Below are 9808 nucleotides of genomic sequence, written 5' to 3'. Positions count from 1 at the left end.
TACACTTCACAATTTCAAATAGAGTAGAAAAAAGGATAGATGTCACAAAATGTCTCGTGAAGTAATGAGCTCATTAAATATGCAGAGAATATAGATTTCGAAGGAGTGGAAGTGACGGTTAGAAGTAAGAATTGGAAAATGTAGAGAAATAAGTATAAGTTGATCCTCCACAAGATTTGATTCGATCCTCACTAGCAGCTGGATGAGATGGTCAGCATGAGTGGACAGGACGAAGGCAGAGAGTAGAGTGATGATGTGGTAGAGAAAACAAGTTGTTTTTATACCAACATCAGAAAAGAGACAAAGAAATAAGCGCCAAAAAGGGGGCAAAACACAGTTGAAAAGAACAAAGAAGAGAAAAGCAGACTGTGAGAAAGTCTGCTCTGAAAGTTTGCTCCAAGTCTTGGAACAAAAGAAAGGTTGTTTCTCAATATAAGAATGTGTTTGCCAAGTAGATTTGGGCAGGAAATGAGTTGCCTTGTTCTGTGCTAGTACAGTATAGTAGCACATTGCACATGGCATAAACAAGTTAGAATATAGACATGAAATTGGAAATAAAAGAAGAATTTATATACATGTACAGAATATTGAAATATAAATGAAAATATATACAAGCAAAGAATATATAGATGTAGATATAAAGAGATTTAGTCAAGTCACTACAACTACTTAATTCCTTTTAAGCTATCTATTCTCAAGGGATTGCAATTGGATGTATTGTTCCTTATATAAACTGTTACAATTGTAGTCCCTGTGAGATCAGATCTGCTGGTAGATTTAATACTAGATGATGATGATTTGGACAAATTGAGTCAGTCTTGATTTTGAAGTGAACAGGAGAACATCATAACTTGTACCACGCTACCCTAGTAAAATAAAGCAGATGAAATTGTGAACTATATTGTGCAGAGTCTTTTGTGCTTCAAACAAGTAAACCCGAAGAAAACGTAACATTATCATTATAATTCTAACTTTACCTGTGCCTTTTCTTTCATAATATCATTAGTAAGCAGAAAACGTTGCAAGACCGTCTGGACTCTGTTTTCTGTGTTTGTTTTCTGTGTTTACAAGAGGAGAAAGCTCAAAAGGAGTGAAGCCTCTTGCAGAATGAAGATGAGGATGTGTGTAAACATTTCCTTTTGATCAACTACAATAGTGAATAGTGTTTCAATATACCCCCCCCTCTTTCACTCTCTCTCTCCCCGTTTCTCTCTCTCTCTCTCTCTCCTTCTATCCCCCCCCCCTCCCCCATCTTGTTCTTCGGTAGACTTTCTCTTTAATCTCCCTTTCTCTGTATTCACGCCCTCTTTTCCTCCTCCACCACGCTTTACCCACCCGCTCTCTCCTTTTCCATCGCTATCACTTCTGTTCTTTCTTCTGTTCGCTATATCTCCACTCTCCTATACCTTGACGGCGATCCCGGTAGTAGGGAAATGCCCCCTACCCCCTCCCCGACCATAAATACCATGAAACTGCTCTTTGTGAATATCTCGAATAGTAATTGAAGAAAAGTGCATTTATTCAATCCAAATACGATTGATATTCTGATTTGCTGAGGAAGAGTACATGCAAATAAAAAAAAAAGGGGGGGGGGGGATCTATATGATTTAATTATACCGTGACCACGATAACTTCATTTCAAAACTCGAACCGCGGTCATAAAGGGAGTATGTTTCTTTTCCTAATCTCTCTTATCTCCCTCTTTCTTTCCTTTGCCACTTTTCCCTCCCTATTATAATTTTGTAAGTTTTTTATTTATTCAATATTTTTGTTATCACTGTAATCATTATTATTTGAACTACTTTTTCTTATTTTTGTTGTCGCTTATTCGCTTTTTTATAATAGTGGATTACTTGTTTTATGCTCGTCTTCTGTGTCGTCTCGATTGTTGTATATAGTTGTATAGTTTGTTTATAATTAGTATTAAAACTAAGTTTAGGGGCTTGCCTTCTAAACAAGCTTTGCTTTTCTTGGCAAGTCCATCCGTTCATTTCTACATTCTTTTCATAGATAAAATTATTGCAACACACTGTAATATTGTTTAATTAATATTTAATATTTTTTACGAAATGTAATTGATCTGTCTGTATTATATTGAATATGTATTGTTACTTTGATTATATTTTGAAAATTTTGTTGAACGGAAATAAATAAATCTAAATCTCTCTCTCTTCCTTTTCTCCCTATAGCTAGTTTTCGATTTCTTCATTTTTCTGCCTTTTCTTCTGTACCTATTCATTTCATCATTTCATTTAATATGGTGTCCGTTGAAAACGGATAATTGTATACACTTGTCATTTCTTGTACAACAAAAATAAATTCACAATATAATATAATGTAATAACAGTAAAATTCAACTTAAAACATTACATAACATGGTATAATTAAACAGAATAGAATATGCCTACATGATAGAATATACTTTTTTACAACATGGGGCGTGGCCCAGTGGGTTAGTCTTCTGATTTTGAAAGAGGGGATCGTGGGTTCGAATCCGGGCCATGGCGTCATTTACTTCTGCAAGAAATTTAACCACATTGTGCTGCACTCAACCCAGGTGAGGTAAATGGGTACCTGGCAGGAATTTATTCCTTGGAATGCCACTGCGCTGTAAAAGGCTGCGGGGCTAAAGCCAACTACTTTTATCCAGTTGGGCGCTTAGGGACGCCTTTAGCAGTGATTCGTAAAATGATATTTTGTAAGGTTTTCATGTTCAACAATAAGACCTATTAGATGATTTAATATAGTTTGACTACCCCCCCCCCCCCCCCCACAATCAGGCTCAGTGGCGTACTGTGGGTCACGTCATGGGGGGGACACCCGCAAAATGGAATCATTTAGTGTGCGCACGAAGATATAGATATATAAACATTCACATAAGAATATACGGATGGATCACTCTTTTCAGAGCCATTATGGCTCTGTTCTTCCTAGAGGTCCAGTAAAATACCTACCAGCTCACTAAATAATGCGAACGCGGAGCACGAGCTAAATATTCAACCCAAACAGGGACATTTTAAGGACTATTTTCGGGAATTCATGAAGTGCATACATATCTCACCATAGTCATCTAATGCGAGTGCCAAGCGCGTGCTGATTTTTTTTTATAGAATTACACCTAACACATAAAATAGTTTTTGTAGTATTCATTAACATGATACGTATCTCAATATTGCAAGCGCGAAGCGCGAGCCTGAATCTGTTGATGTTCTGACCAAAGGAGACAATTTAAGGACTGCTTTTAGGATTTCATGAAGAGCAGACATACTTCATGAATCCGCTAATGCGAACATATATAAGCACTGACTGGTGGCAATCACTTTAAGTAGTCATAGAAAAGAAACCTGTCCCGACATAAAGCGATAAAAGCTCGAAATGCGAGGAAATATATTTGGTGTACATGACTTGAAAACGGGATTCCGTGCATTTTTATCTCATTAAACAGACAATGTGAGCACCAGGAGTGACGAACAATAGGCCCTACACAAACTATGTTTCATAAAGTTATGAAAGTAATGTTTCTAACATACATAAACATTACATAATAATCATCATGATATACAATAATTTTTTCTTCCCCCATTCCATTTTTCTTTCTTTCTCCTTTATATTTTCCCGGTTTTTTTTTGCCACCCGAGGCCACCCCCCCCCCTCTGTTTTGCCATTGATTAGGCTGCACAGGTAACACTTATTTATTTATTTATTGTTTATTTGATTTTTTACCTCATGGAGCGTTGTGGCCCAGTGGATTAGTCTTCGGACATTGAAACAGAGGGTCGTGGGTTAGTATCCCAGCCATGGCGTAATTTCCTTCGGCAAGAAATTTATTCAGAGCTGCTGCACTCGACCCAGGTGAGGTGAATGGGTACAGGGTAGGATTTATTCTTTGAATGCCTTAGTGCCTATATGGCCGCTCAGCTACAACCGGGGTAATAATAATATACCAAGTATATTTTCAGCGCCTTGGATTTGGCGCTTTAGAAATACTCTACATTATTATTATTATTACTACTGTTTTATGTAGTTCTAAAATGAGTTGGTATTTAAAGGTCAAGTCCGTCCCAGGAAAATGTTGACATTAATAAATAGAGAAACGTCAAACTAGCATAGTGCTGAAAATTTCATCAAAATCGGATGTAAAATAAGAAAGTTATGACATTTTAAAGTTTCGCTTTTTTCAGAAAACAGTGATATGCACAACACAACTCGATTAGTCAGTCGATGATGTCCATCACTCACTATTTCTTTATATTTTTATTGTTTGAATTATACAATATTTCATTTTTATAGATTTGACAATAAGGAGCAACATGACTGAAACATAATATTCAACAATGATAATGCCACATGTTCAGGGAGGAATTAATCGTCGTATCATTTGCTATCGAGGAGAAAATCAGAATGTTTCATATTTGACATAATAAAATACAAAAGAAATAGTGAGTGGATGATGTCATAGTTTCCTCATTTGCATACCAGCCAGGGTGTGCTTAAAACTGTTTTGTGAAATTAAGCGAAACTTTAAAATGTCATAACTTTCTTATTTTACATCCGATTTTGATGAAATGTTCAGTGTTATGCTTGTTGGATTTTTCTCTTCTTATTCAAATCAGCTCTTTGTTGGAATGGACATGTCCTTTAAAGAAAGGTCGATTTAGTATTTAAGGTCAAGTCTATCCTAGATAGCTGAGAAAACAAATAAACAATCATAACGCTTAATAAACCGAACGTAAAATAGAAAGTTATGTCATTATCAAAGTTTCGCTTATTTCTTAAATTTATGTGCTATGATTACGCGCAACTCATTGGCAAGTAAAAGAGAGGCAGTGATGTCAGTCACTTACTATTTCTTTTGTGTTTTATTGTTTGAATTATACATTATTGTTACAAATTTGATAAAAGGATAAACGACCATCTTGATTAAATCACATGTTAAATCGATGGTAATTTAGCAGGGAGAAATGAAACTTTGTTTCACATAACAATGAGGAAAAAATAATATTTCATAATTCATAGTGAGTGGGTTATTGGTTCCCCCTAGGCTGTTTTGTGAAATAAAGAGAAACTTTAAAATATCATAAATGTCTACGTCCAATTTTAACGAAAATATGAATGTGATGCTTGTTTGGATTTTCAGGTTTTATTCAAATTACCTTTTTGTTATTATGAACTTGCTACCCTTTTTATCTTTCATTTGCTTTTCTTACAATCTAATTTTTGTTTTTCGGAACTGCGATTCTAAAATTATCGGACGTTGTAGGCTGCATAATTAATACTTGCGAACTGCACTTCAGCAGTAAGACAATACACCAGATGTAATTTGCAAGAAGAGGTCAGGGAGGAGGAGGAGGAGATGGATCGAGGACCGGGAAGAGGAGGAGAAGAAAGAAGAAGAAGATGAAGAAGAAGAGAAGGAGGATATTATTCGATAGATGGCGCTATTTGTGAATTCCTGTTGTTATCATCAAACATTATTCAAAAAAAAAATAAAAAAAATCATCAGTTGTTATCAAACGAATGTTGATTTTGATAGAAAAAGTTTTAATAGACAAAGGCGGAAGATATGTTATAATAAAAGGTAAATGTCAAAGTGAAAAGTTGATACTAGGAAGTGTATATTTTCCAACAGGAGATAAAGAAAAGGCCCAATGTGATTTTCTTTCTGATTTGGAAAAAAATAATTTCCTCTGTATTTAGTGAAGAATACTCTCTTATAATTGGGGGAGATTTCAATTTAACTATAGATCATGACTTAAATTACAGATTGGGTGCGAGAAATGTTTAAAAAAATAAATACAAAGATTTATTAGGTGATTTTCTTGATAAGCTAGATTTGATTGATGTTTGGCGTAAGCGTCATCCAAATAAAAAAGAATTTACTTTTAGACAGAAACAGCCACCTGTTCAGACTAGATTAGATTATATTTTCATCTCTTCGAAATTAGAGAAGCTTGTAAAAAAATCTGACATCTTACCCTCTATTACACCTGATCACGCTGGGGTCTGTGTAGAATTTAGCAATTTGGTTGAGAGTTTTATTTATGGGAAGTCATATTGGAAGTTCAATAGCAGCTTATGATATGATAAAGAATTTGTAGGAGGGATAAAAATGGAGGTTTCTGAAATAGAGGGAATCTGGCGAGACCAAATAAATAGTAAAATTAAATTTTGGAATTTTATGAAAATGAAACTTAGAAAATATATTATGAAATTCTCTCGTAAAAAAGCAGCAATTAGAAAAGCAAAAGTTGAAAAATTAGAAAAGGATATTAATGATTTAGAACATCATTTAGTTACTAATTTTCACAATGGAATTTCAAGATGAAATCGAATTGAAAAAAAGTGAATTAGAGCAGCTCTTCGATTACTCTCGTCAAGGATTAAAGGTGAGATCGAGTGTGGAATGGTCTGAAGTAGGTGAAAGGAATTCAGCTTTTTTTGAACAATTATTAAAATCAAATAAAAGGAAAAGCGTGATTAAGGAGATATACAGTGAAAACGGGGAAATTTTGTGTGATAGCAAAGATATTTCAACCACTATTGGGAAGTTTTATACGAATTCATATGAATGCAAAAATAGTGATATTGCAGAAGATATTGACGATATGTTTTTTAATGACTTGCCCAAGTTGAGTGAAGAAAATAAGGATTTTTGTGAAGGGCCAATATCATTTGAAGAATGCTATCAAGCGGTAAAGGAAATGAAAGGGAATAAGTCACCAGGTAATGATGGTTTTACAGTTGAATTCTATTTTACGTTTTGGCCAATTTTAGGTAAATTTATTGTCGAAGCATTTTATGAAAGCTTTGATACAGAGATGTTATCAAACTCGCAGAGACAGGGAGTAATTACCCTTATTGAAAAGGATGGAAAAGATCATTTGTATATGAAAAAATTACAGACCGATAACACTTCTTAATGTAGACTTCAAAATATTGTCAAAAGTTTTAGCTAAAAGGGTAAAAGAGGTACTGGGGGACATTATTCATTATGACCAAGTAGGGTATGTTAAAGATAGAAACATTGGAGAGGCAGTGAGGTTAATAGACGATGTATTATTTCAATCCTTATATCAGCCAGTAGGATTTGTAATTGCTGTAGATTTCGAAAAAGCATTTGATTGTGTATCACATAGACTTCTATTTAAAGCATTGGAATCTTTTGGATTTGGTAATGTATTATGCTCTTGGGTTAGAATTCTTTATAATGATGTTAGTAGCTGTGTGATGAATGGGGGACACTCAACTGGATATTTTTAGGTTAAAAGAGGTGTAAGACAAGGAGATCCCCTCTCTCCTTATTTATTTATTTATTATAGTTATTGAATTACTTACTAATTTTATTCGAAATGATCCGGGTATTGAAGGGATTGTGTTTGGTGAAAGAAAAATAAAACAAGTATTGTACGCAGATGATTGTACATTGTTTCTAAAAGACACGTACTCAGTTAATAGGGTGAAGAAAGTCTTCGGACATTTTGAGAAATTGAGTGGTTTGAAAATAAACATGGATAAGACAAATTTTATGTGGTAGGGGGAAGAATGTGATAGGCCGGTTTTACCTGTGTTTGGACATAGAATGCAATAATACAAATTTTAGGGGTATATTTTTCACGAGACTCCACAATAAAAGATGACTTAAATTATAAGGAAATTTTGAGTAAAATCAAAAGATTAATTGGATGGTAGAGGCAACGAGATCTGACAATGTTTGGTAAAATTAGATTGTTAAAAATACATGTATTTTCAAAATTAAATTATGTTTCTTCTCTTATTTCAGTTCCTCAAAATATCTTTAAAGAAATTGAAAATATTTCTTTTAATTTCATTTGGGGTGGAAATGACAGAATAAAACGGAAAATTCTATATCAAGATTATTGTGCAGGGGGACTCAGAGTAACTAATTTTGAAGTTTTCATTAAAACTCAGAGAATTATGTGGATTAAAAGGCTGCTGTATGGTGAGAAATATTTAGGTTGGAAAGTAACCTTTGACTACTTTTTTAGATCATTGGGAGGCCGGAGTATATTTCTTTGTAATTATGATGCAAATAAAATGGACTTATACGAGGTATATCAATATTTTATAAAGATATGTTGAAAGCATGGTAAGATTTGGATCAATGTAGAAACTTTGAGAAAAACAAGATTAATCCTGTGATCTTTAATAACAGATTTATATGTCTTCATAATAAACAATTTTTTTATGTTGAACTCTATCAGAAAAGTATATTTCAAGCATCAGATATTATTGTAGGAAGTCAACTATTAAGACCAGTCTCATACTTCCATAACCGGGGTTTCACTGCTAATAATCTGCTGATGATTCAAAGAATTTTTTCTGTGATTAAAAAAGAATGGAAACAAAGTGATTTTATAGTTATAGATAGTGAAAATTTTCAAATAGAACTGAAGATATTTGGTTACCTACATAAATTTATAGATTTAAAAGCCAGATATGTATATAATTACTTTATTGGGCAATTTCAAAAAGAGTATACATTAAAGGTTTTTGATGGACATTGTGAATATGATCTTGGAATAGGGGAGTTGAAAGAAACTTTTACAAGATTGAAAAATGCTTTGATATGTAGTAAACAAAGGGAGTTTCAGTACAAACTATTACATGGAGCAGTGTATACAAAAGAGAAGCTCTTCCAATTTGGTTTTAAGTCAGACAATCTTTGTTCTTTTTGTAAACAACAGGTCGAAACATACCAACATTTATTTCTAGATTGTTTAAAGGTTAAACAGTTATGGAAGGAGGTCATCAAAAAGCTTCATTTAAAGGAAGTTAGGATTGATGATTGGAAAAAAAATTTCATCGGTCTATCTGGTAAATGTGTGGGAATACATGCAATAAACTGTATAATCTTTCTGCTAAAACATATAATTTTTAATTCGAGAGAAAAGGGCGAGCTACCATCGCTACAAAAAGCAACAGATATGATTAACGTTGACAGAAACGAAGAGTATAATATAGCCAAGAAAACAGGGAAGTTGGGAGTACACTTAAGAAAATGGGAACAAATTGGTGCATTTATTTGACTCTTCATTTATCGTACTCTATTTTATTTATTTATTTTTTATTTTTTATTTTTTAATGATACAAGTTACAGATCGACAGACCGGAACGGATGTGCTCCTGTTGTATGATATTTTTGCGTGAGGGTTTGTTTATGTGTGTGTGGATGTGTTTTTTGGGGTCTATGTGTGTGTGTGTGTGGACGGTGTTTTGGGGGGTGGTATGTTTGTGTGCTAAGGAGTGTGAGGTGCGTGTGGTGAGTGAACGATACATAACCTTCCTCTTAAAGATCAGTTTCATGAAAAAAAGTAGTTTATTTGATTTTACATAATTTGTCATGATATAAATATTGAGGTAACTTTTTGTTCTATATTATGTACTTTTTTGGGTTTTTCCCCCTTATATCATGCACTTTTAAACAAAGTCATAACATTTGACATAAAAACATTTTCGTGTTAATGTCTTGAAGAAATTGTAGTTGTATTATTTTGAGATAATTTTGATATGAATTTTATATGATCTTACCTGTTTTGTTCTCTATATGCGATACTTTGTGAATATCTTGTTTTGTGATTTTTGAAATTGTAAAATCATATTAAGAGGAAGAAATAAAATATCATTTAAAACAAAAAAATCATCAACCGTGGTCGAGTGGTCTAAGGCGCCTGGCTATACATGAAAAATCTGGGGTTCGATCCCCGGCCGCGGCAGCTATGCCCGTGAGCAAGGCATTTAATCTACGATGCTCTTTTATCCTGCTTTCAAATAAATGGAAATGCTATAT

This window comes from Lytechinus pictus, chromosome 10 (genome assembly GCF_037042905.1).
Source record: "Lytechinus pictus isolate F3 Inbred chromosome 10, Lp3.0, whole genome shotgun sequence".
NCBI classification, from domain to species: domain Eukaryota; kingdom Metazoa; phylum Echinodermata; class Echinoidea; order Temnopleuroida; family Toxopneustidae; genus Lytechinus; species Lytechinus pictus.
The sequence above is the reverse complement of the archived record's forward strand: the minus strand, read 5'-3'. Positions refer to the sequence as shown.